Source organism: Myotis brandtii, unplaced genomic scaffold, assembly GCF_000412655.1.
Source record: "Myotis brandtii unplaced genomic scaffold, ASM41265v1 scaffold1697, whole genome shotgun sequence".
NCBI lineage: Eukaryota > Metazoa > Chordata > Mammalia > Chiroptera > Vespertilionidae > Myotis > Myotis brandtii.
In genome coordinates, this window is record NW_005356244.1 from 279,469 (window position 1) to 288,443 (window position 8,975).

An 8,975-nucleotide genomic window follows, 5' to 3' on the forward strand; every position below is an offset into this window, starting at 1 on the left:
GGAGAAGTGGCAGCCTCACCCAATACACAGGAGAATTGTCATCCCAGTGGCCCCGGGCCTTGCTGCTCTGTTAATCATTAAATCAAGGCTTCCACTTCCTGCCGTCTTTGGGTTAAGTTCCTACACCCCCGATAGCACTTGTCAGGTGCCAAAAGCATGCTTATAGTGTCTCCATCCGATCTGCAAAAATCACAACCTGGTTAGCAGAGAGAGCTGGTCGTGTTGGTTTCTTTCTACAGACGGGGAACTGAAAGGCTGAGAGGTTACATAATGGTCCAAGGTCAAGCAAGCAAGTAAGTGGGACAAGACCTGGGACCCAGTACCTTCAGGACACGGCCCCATCCATCCTTCTCTCCCAAACACCCTCTCCCTCCCCGTGCTCCCACAGTGCCTGAGATTACCTCAGTGACAGGTTATCTATCCTGGTTTTATTCCCAGCTCATGGCAAGCATCTGACTCATAAAAAGCATTCATTAAATATTTGTCTAACTAAATTGTACTAAATCTGAGACTTCTGACTCCAAACTCATAGCACTAGCATCCATTCTTGACTAAAAGTGCAATTCATGGGGGAATAAGGACACATATGTAATAAAGAAAATAAAAGGGGGGAGTGCAGTTCACTGGCTGCAAAAAGAACTACATATTCTTTGACTTCGAAAATAATGACAGATATAAAAAATAGACTTCTCATGACTCAGAGATAATTACAAGTTGTTTTTATTTCCTTCAGCTTTCCTCCCCATGAACAAATGTATTTTATAGATTGAGATTATTAAAAAATTAACACTGAATTGTAAAATGCTTTCCTCATTATCATATTTTTAGAAAATATTCATTTCCAATGGTTCTTGGCATGTTTATTTCCATATTAAATATATCCTAATATTATAATATTCAAACATATAAGTATCTGAATTTATTTAACCTTTCTTACTATTGATTATTTAAGTTGTTTCTGACCTTTTAATTATTATTTATAATTCTAAGATGAGCATAATTGTGAATGAATCTCTGTTCAAATTTATGACTACTTCTTTAGATAAAGTTCTAAAAGTAAAATTACTTTTTAGAAGTCCTTTACAATTACTGTTAAATTAATTCATTTTCAGAAAAAGCATAGCCTGAGGTCCTTTAAAGTGGCATCAGACAATTAGAAATAAAGTAGTGAAAGATTAGGAATTCTATATCAAAAACCAAATTACTGTATGAATAGGGAAATGAAGGTCCATGAATGGTTTGTCCAAAGCCATACCGATGTGGGTTAACATCTTTGAGAGGAAATCAACAAAAAGGTTCAGGGAAATTTACATTCTTAAGGTATTGGTAGAGTCACAAAATACAAAGGAAATCAGTTTAAAACATTGGCCATGCCCAGCTGGCCACGGGCAGAGCTCATTCAACAAATGAGCTGTGCACCCCACTAACGTAATTGGATCTTCCTCTGTCTCTGACTGACTGTCTCTGACTAACTCTCCAGGGAGTTTGCTAGTGTCCTAATACCCCCACTCTGACTCCTGGCCAGATTGTTAGTAAACATTTTAAGTCAAGAAGCCTTAACTAAGCACCTACTATGTGCCAGCCACTGTGGTTGGTACTGAGTGGTGAACAAGAGTTTATATGCTGATGTCAGAAAACAGACTGTAAAACCTAAATTAAGAAAGTTCAGATACTAACAAATGACATGAATATAGGAGTGTGTGATAGAGAACACTGCTGAATCTAGAGTGGTCAAGGATGGCTTTTCTGAGAGGTGATATTTGAGTTAAAACCCAGGCGATGACAAGGAACGGGCATTGAAAGATGTGAAAGAGAGTAGTCTAATCCAACAGCTCTGAGCCAGGACCAAATTGCCTGGCCGAGGGGCAGAGAGAAACCAGCACCGATAGAAGAGGGGAGAGCTAGGCAGAGGCTTTGTCAAGGGGGGCCTTGAAGACCACAGCAGGAACTTCGGATTTTACCCCGATTGCAATGGAAAGCCATGGAAGGTTTTAAGCCCGGGAGCTATGTGCTGTGATTTCTGCTTTCTGGCTGTTGAGATCACCTGTGGAGAGGATGCAGCTACCTAAGACAGGGGGTCTGAGGATCGAGTCCCAGGGACTCTGCAATGAGAATTTCTTGTTGGGAGGAACAGAGAGTGAAGAAGGCTGCCATGTGCCCCATTTACGTAGGAGGAGAACCAAGGCAGCGTGGTTTCCAGAAGCTCCGAGATGAACACGTGTAAAGAGGAAGAGTGCCTTTTTCGCACTGCCCAGAGAGGGGCCGTGCGCACTGTTCTTGGTTCCCACATCACTTAAGGGGAAATTTTTCACAATGTCCAGAGCCCTTGATGTCCTGCAAATGAAGGAGGGGGATGTCCTCAAATTCCTTATAGCTGGAACCCACCAACCTTGACTTTCAGATGGAAGAGTACATCTACAAAGGAAGAGCGATGGCATCTACATCATCAATCTGAAGAGAACCTGGGAGGAGCTTCTGCTGGCAGCTCGCGCCATTGTTGCCATCGAAAACCCTGCTGACGTCAGTGTCATATCCTCCAGGACATTGGCCAGCGAGCTGTGCTGAAGTTGGCCGCTGCCACTGGAGCCACTCTTATTGCTGCCACTTCACTCCTGGAACCTTCACTAACCAGATCCAGGCAGCCTTCCAGGAATCGACACTCCTGGTGGTTACTGACCCCAGCAGGGCGGACCACCAGCCTCTCACAGAGGTGATTTACGCTAACCTGCCCACCACTGCTCTGTGTAACACAGACTCTCCTCTACGCTATATGGACATTGCCAGCCCTTGCAACAGCAAGGGGGCTCACTCAGTGGGCTGGCCCGGGAAGTACTGTGTATGTGTGACACCATTTCCCATGAACAGCTATGGCAGGTCATGCCTGTTCTCTACTCCTACAGAGCCCTGAAGAGATTGAAAAGGAAGAGCAGGGGCTGTAACCAAGGAGGAACCTCAGGGTGAATGGACTGCTCCAGCTGCCGAGTTCGCTGCTGCACAACCTGAGGTCGCCGACTGGTCTGCAGGCGCAGGTGCCCTCTGTGCCTGTCCAGCCATTTCCTACTGAAGCCTGGAGCCTCAGCAGCCACTGAAGGCTGGTCTGCAGCCCCCACTGCTCAGGCCACAGCATGGGTAGGTACAACCACTGAGTGGTCTTAAGCTCTTCTTCCATAAACTCTTAAACAAAATGGAAATATGACTGATGGAAAAGAAACAGTTTCTAAAATAAATAAATAAGAGGAGCAATGTGACCAATGGCATCCAATGCAGCTCACCGGAAGGACAAGGTAAGGACATTGACCACTGGCTTTGACAAGGAGGTTCATTGAAGTGGTTGCTATGAAAAGCCTGGAGTGGACTGAAGAAAGAAAGGGAGGTGGGGAGTTGGAGCTAACAAAGTAGAGCCAACTCTTTCAAGGAGTTGTAGAAGAGCAGAAGAAGGAAGCATGGTCAAGGGAGGTTTGGGGGCAGCGCTGGCCAATAAAACTTTTCTAGGATGATGGGGAAGTGCTGCATCTGCTGCTGGGCACTTCAGACGGCTGATGGAGCTGAGGAACTAAATTTTACAGTTTAATTAATTTAATTAATATACATTTAAATAGCTACATGGAACTAAAGGCTACTGTTTGGGGCAACACAGTTTGTAGTCGTGTTCCTTTAAGAAGTGATATTAAAATACACATGGATGCCAATAGAAATTATTACACACATGGGTACCTGAGTAACTGGATTTTGGGTAGTGTCTCTGCCATCACCACCCCCCTGTCCTTCAATCTGTTAGCGTTTGACTCATAGCTTATTTTTTACAATAAGAGAAAAAAATTCATTCCTTATGGTGAGTTCTATGAACCATTATAGTTCCAGGTGAGTTACTTAACCTCTGTGTGACTCAGTCTCTCCATCTAGGACTGAGGTTTGAAATGAGGATAATTCAGTTCCCATTTTCTAAGGAAAAAGGCAGGTGAAGTCCTTGGTGGGTCTAGTTCGAATGGCAGTATGATCAGGAATTAATAGCACAGGCTTTGGATATAGCAAGCCGTGGAAGCACCAGTCCCGGCTCTACTATGCATTAGCTGTGAAACCTCAAGTGAATTACATGAACTTCTCAGGGTTTCATTTCCTATGTCTATAAAATGAAGATAATAAGGGCCTAGAGCAGCCGTGGGCAAACTACGGCCCGTGGGCCGGATCCGGCCCGTTTGAAATGAATAAAACTAAAAAAAAAAAAAGACCGTACCCTTTTATGTAATGATGTTTACTTTGAATTTATATTAGTTCACACAAACACTCCATCCATGCTTTTGTTCCGGCCCTCCGGTCCAGTTTAAGAACCCATTGTGGCCCTCGAGTCAAAAAGTTTGCCCACCCCTGGCCTAGAGTGTGGTGAGGCTCCAATGAGATTGTTGGGGCACAGTGCCTGCCTGCATGCGGTGGGCATTCAATAAATGTTACCTATTACTGTTAACTTCAGGCATTCGAGAGCCCCACCCGAAGCACTGGCATGCCCCAGTCTAGTGCTGGTTTAAGGAAGTGAATGTCTCCATGCATTTGTTTACATCTGAAACATAGGTACAAGGCTTGTATGACATCAGGATGGCTCAATTTCCTAAACCAGGGATCCAGGATGAGGAAAGAACTTCTCTAATTTGCAACATGTGGCTCCTTCCTGGAGGTGGGTGCAGAGGCAGGCAGGTCTGGAGGACTTCTCCAGTAAGCATTACCCACGACATGAGTTATTTTTCCCAGACCCCTATCTACCAGTGCTGCCCACTTAACCCAAGAGACTGACTGATAATTCTGAGCCCAGCTGCCAGGCCAGCAGTCATCTGTTTAGAACTTCAAATGAATGCCCCCAGACCCGCCTACTTTCTCCACATAGTGCTGCAAGATAAGTCTCCCCTGGCTCCTGATAAAGGCTTTGAAGAACATCTTGTCTGTTAACAAACAGCTTTTGATGATGCCTGAGTTTGATCTTTATTTTGTTCTTATTCATCAGACTTCTTTAAATGGGTCCTTTCACACTCCTCCGATTAGCCTAAAGGAAACCCCATGGAACAATGGGTCCACTTGTCCCTGGGTGCAGGGAGTGCCTGTCTAAAGACCACATGGGCCTCCTGCAGGGCGGAGAGTGGAGCGAAGGGTTGGTGATGCTGCCAGCACCAGTGGAAAATGGATTAAGAGCTTCAAAAGCCACATAGTATAGAAGAGCAGAAACACTGCACATAGCCCTCTGGCCAGGAGGACAATCTGCATTTACTTTCAGAGAAACCTTGTTTTCCTCAGACACAGGCAGCTTCTTCCTGGGAAAACCCAGGATCATCACTAGTGTCCAGGCCACCAAAGCTAGACTCCCACTGGAAAGACAAGAAGCCAGCCAGTGTGATTGGAGGGTGGAAAATACACTACCCCCAAAGCTGGTGTGTTTCTGGATTATTCTGTTAGACATTTTTGCTTGTGGGTGATTGGCATTCTCTACCTGAGGGACTGTGGCTTCCTCTCCCACCTTAGCAGCTAATGCACAGCCCAGGCTGGCCCCTTGGAATCCATCCCTTTGGACACTGATTGGCCCAGTGGGAAAACACTTGACTCAGGCAGATACAACCGAAAGAGGAGAGTATCTACATCTCAGTCACCTTCAAAGATCAAGAAGCCGGGGTCTAATTTAGCTGACGCCTAGAGGGAGCTGGGAATGAAGAAGCACACAGACCTGAGAACATAATGTGAGCCTCTGACTGCAGCCATGCCTGGATGCCTGGAGTTTCACCTACCCCTGTGGCCTTCATAGTTGTGTCAGCCAATACATAACCTTTTTCACTTATGCTAGTTTGAATTTGTGTCCTGACACTTGCAACTGACATAAAAAAGCTACGATAATAACACCCAAGTTTCCCTAAGAATTTATAGACAAAGACACACGAGATGAAAGCAGTGTGTTAGGAATATTTGTTCGACAGTGGTTTTTAAGATAGAGTCTAGGCACCAGGTTGCCAGTCCGTTGCCATAACCTAGGCATCCTGATTTTTAATTTCAAGTGGTGGAAGTCAACTCTAAGTGATTAGGTAGCAAGGGAGTTTATGTGAAGGTTATGGGAGACCCAGGCCCTACAACTTGGCCAAGCCATTTTTAATAAGTAGATAACCTCAATCACAAAGATTATTTTTGTTCTTGAAAATTTCCAAATCCCTATTACTTGAACGGGTATAAAATATTTTTTGAACAAATTACTGTTTATGGACATATTCATGACATAGAAATCATATTGAATAACTATTTCTGCTAAATAAACTACAAGAACCACATCCCTTTACTCATATACCATAAACATAAGGCAAAGTAGAACTGCTAATAAGACTGGAGAATCACCCCTGAAGTTAAACTTCTAGTAATAATGCCCACTTCATCTCAGAGCTAGTCTGATCAGATAGTCACGGCTGCTACCACCAGGCACCTCAATTTGCATTGCCATTCTGTGACAGTTCTGAGCAACTTTTGAGCCTGGAATTCAGTCTCTACTGCTGCCAGTCCCGTTGTGACTTCTGAACCAGCTCATGTGGCCTTGGTTTGAAGATAGTCACGGCTGCTACCACCAGGCACGAGGCACCTCAATTTGCATTGCCATTCTGTGCCAGTTCTGAGCAACCTTTGAGCCTGGAATTCAGTCTCTACTGCTGCCAGTCCTGTTGTGACTTCTGAACCAGCTCATGTGGCCTTGGTTTGTGCCACTGCTGCTGTCATGGTGTTCTCCCCTTACTGACTCCTGAGTCAAAGCCTGCCCTGATATGGCTGATTGGTGAACTATTATGCACTGAATTGTGCCCTCCCTAAAATTCTTATGCTGAAGCCTAACCCTTAATGTGACTATATGTGGAGATAAGGCCTTTAAAGATATAATTAAGGTTAAATGAGGTTATAAGGGTGAGTCCCTAAACTGGTGTACTTATCAGAAGAGGCAGAGACAGCAAGATGAGTGTGCACAGAGGAAAGACCATGTGAAGACACAGTAAGAAGGCGTCCGTCTGCAAGCCAAAGAGAGGCCTTAGGAGAAACGAAACCTGCCAACACTGTGATTTTGGACTTCCATCCTCCAGAATTATGAGACAGATGTTTCTGTCATTAAAGAACGCAGTCTGTGGTATTTTGTTATGACAGTCCTGGCAAATGAATATGGACTACCCATATGCCTTTCCCTAGATGCAAGACAGTCTGGGAAGTGGCAGGTAGTAAGTAGCACTAAAGATGAACTCAAAACACCTCACAAATGAAGATGATAGAAGATTTCATAACTATTTTGAAGTGGGGATAAAAGCAGAGAGTGAATCAGAAAGATCTCTCAGATTTAGAACTCAAAGGCTAGAAAATTGAGAATGACAGTGTCAACTTGGCTGGGCTGTAGCAACCACATATTTGTTCAAACATTATTCTGGATGTTTCTGGGAGGATACTTTCGGGATCAGATTTACATTTAAATCAGTAGACTGTGAATAAAGGAGATTGCTCTCCCCCGTGTATTTGGGCCTCATCCAATCAGTTGAAGGCCTAAATTGAACAAAGATGTGTATGTGCACACACACTCTCGTGTGACACACACACACACACACACACACACACACACACACACACACACACACTAGCAAGAAGAAATTCTGCCAGCAGATGGCATTCCAACTTGGACCATAGCATTAGCTCTTCTTTGGGTCTCCAGCCTGCTGGCCCACCTACAGACTTTGAACTTGCCAGCCTCTATAAATGTGTGAACAAGTTCTTAAAATAAATCTCTTTCTACATATATACCACATCCTACCAGTTCTGTTTCTCTGTATAGCTAACCAGAGTGGCTTCTGTTATTTGCATTCAGGAACCCTCACCTGTGTATTTTGAAAAAGGCCCGCTTATGGGATTCTAGCATATTTCTCACTTTAAGAATTACTTTTCTAAATTAATTGCCTACCTGGTTCATTCCTTATGTATTTCTCTCTAAAGGTGTTCTGGAGGAATCCAGGGTAATACACCTACTAATATAACTTGCCCAACTTGTAAATAAGTGCTCCTGCTATTCCTCCAACCTCTGGGTTATGATTGATGACAATACCTCTGTTTCTATCATGCTTTTAAAAAACTTGTGGTTATGAAACACTCAACATAAAATTAAGTGTACAGTTCAATAGTGTTGATATGTTCACAAAAACTTTTTCATCTTGAAAATCTGAAACTCTCTACCAACTGAACAACTCCCCTTTCCCCCTCCCCCCAGCCCCTGGTAAACTACCATTCAACTTTCTGTTTCTATGAATTTGACTCCTTGCGATACTTCATATTAGTGAATCATAAAGTATTTGTCTTTTTGTGACTGGCTTACTTCATTTTGTGTAATGTTCTCAAGGTTCATCCATGTTGTAGCATGTATCAGAATTTCCTTCCTTTTTTAAAAATATATATTGATATTAATTTCCGAGAGGAAAGGAGAGGGAGAGAGACAGAAATGTCAATGATGAGAGAGAATCATCGATTGGCTGCCTCCTGCACACTTGCCACTGGGGGTCACACCCACAACCCAGGCATGTGCCCTGACCGGGAGTCAAACCATTACCTCCTGGTTCATGGGTCAATGCTCAACCACTGAGCCATGCTGTCCAGGCTCCTTCCTTTTTAAGGCTGCATAATATTCCATTGTATGTCTATACAACATTAAAAAAAATTTTTTGCATTAATCCTCACCAGAGGATTTTTTTCCAACCACCATTCTACTTTCTGTTTCTATGAATTTTACTGCTTTAGTTACCTCATATAAGTGGAATAACATACATTTGTCTTTTTGTGACTGGCTTATTTCACTTAGCATACCTTCACGGTTCATTCATGCTATGGCATGCTATAGCATGTGATAGGACTGCCTTTCTTTTAAGGCTGAATTATGTTCTGTTGTATGTATATACTACATTTTGTTTATCCATTCATTCATCAATGGACATTTGGGTTAC

The 8,975-nt window shown here is 43.5% G+C and overlaps 1 pseudogene; it reads left to right on the top strand.

Moving 5' to 3' along the window:
- The first annotated feature begins 2,313 nt into the window (after nt 1-2,313).
- Nucleotides 2,314-3,156, top strand: LOC102263884 (annotated as a pseudogene).
- The last annotated feature ends 5,819 nt before the right edge of the window (nt 3,157-8,975 follow it).